The sequence below is a fragment of the Myotis davidii genome, unplaced genomic scaffold (genome assembly GCF_000327345.1).
Source record: "Myotis davidii unplaced genomic scaffold, ASM32734v1 scaffold483, whole genome shotgun sequence".
NCBI classification, from domain to species: Eukaryota; Metazoa; Chordata; class Mammalia; order Chiroptera; family Vespertilionidae; genus Myotis; species Myotis davidii.
The window spans coordinates 101,402-102,951 of record NW_006294251.1 but is presented as its reverse complement, the minus strand read 5'-3'; positions in this window follow the sequence as shown (position 1 = coordinate 102,951).

The following is a 1,550-nucleotide window of genomic DNA, read 5'->3' as shown; positions in this document are numbered from 1 at the left end:
ATGTTACAGGATGCCAGGGCAGAAGGAATAGGGAAACTGAGACAAAAAGCTAAAACAAGACCAAACCATGTGGGCAATTTGCAGCCAGCCTGTAACTAACAAACCATTATTTTCCCCAGCCAAGGACACAGAGCAAATGGTTAAAAAAAAACAAACAAACACTTCCCTAATGAGAGAATGCAGAAAGGGAGGGGGAAAGGGGAAAGGAAAAAAGGGCCATTTTACTCCCTAAGCAGAGAAGCCAGCAGTCTCAAAGCTTGGGAAGATAAAGGTGCCAGGTGCTTTACATGAGTTTTGGGAAGGCCACAACAAAGTAAAAATGGCCCTTGAGAATTAATCTGCATCAAAAAAGTCAGCAGAGGAATTTTGAAGCCTATAGACAGTAGGGTTTTAACACCTCAGTCCCCCACCCAACTTGCTCTTCGTATTAGCTCTTCATAAGCCAGATGTATAGATTTGTTTGCTTTTGTTTTTCAGTAAAGGTGCATGCTTTAATTGTTTTAATAAACTGTTTTTTCACAGCACAGTTAAGGTCTCTCATATAAATTCCTTTATATGAGAACACAAAAAGATAGAGGTTGGGGAAAGCCCTCTCCCACTGACTCAGGGGGCTGTCTTGTCCAGTAACACTTCTCTATAACAATAACAGGAAGCATAGGTAGGGGAGTGGAAGACAGTGAAGAGATTAGACTAATTCAGGGGATGGTAATAAGCAGGTTGCCACTGTGGGCAATAGGGTCTAAATCCCACTGGGGACCTCTGGAAGAATTCACCTTAGAGTTATTCCAACTAAAGGGCAAAGAAGCTGGGTTATCTTTCCATCAATTTCTTTCTATTGTTGGTTGAGGACTGCTCCTGCAGGCTTTAATTGCCACTTCTGGCCTGATCCATGCAAAGGATGAAGTGGCAATTGAAGTGATCAGAGAAAGCCCAAAAGGAGAAAGTCACAGTTTTACATAAAGCAATTGACCTACAGGGAAGATTTAGATGTGAAGGGGACATGGCAAGACATAAATGGCATCTGCTATAGTGCAGAATTGAAAGAACTTTGAGAAAGCATGCCCCTAAAAGAGAATGATAGTATGGTGGCAAAATGTGACCAGTAAATTTTTTGAGTTTTTAAGTATCAAAATGGTTTCTACCTCTGCTATTTTATATCTAAGAGGATGGAGTTACTGGAAGATGTGTCTCTTAACAAATAAGTCACTTCCTATTTATATGATATTCTTACTTATGATTATTACCTGAATCTATTGTTATATTTTATGTTTAAGAAAAGAGACATTGTTTTATCAATACCAGTATATCTTCAAAAATAGAACCGTCTTTTCTAAGAATTCCACTTTACGGTGGATTTGTTTTGGACTTGTAAGGGAGAGGGGCTGGCCCTGTGCATTCCTCAGGGTCTGTGCTCATGAACATTGCACGAGTTGGAAAATGTACACTTCGGAATGTCCTTGGCTTTCACTTTTGACTCAGTATCATTAGGAAATGAATATTGTTTGGGAAAAGGGAACAGTGAATAACAAAACTTTTGCCAGAAACTTTGA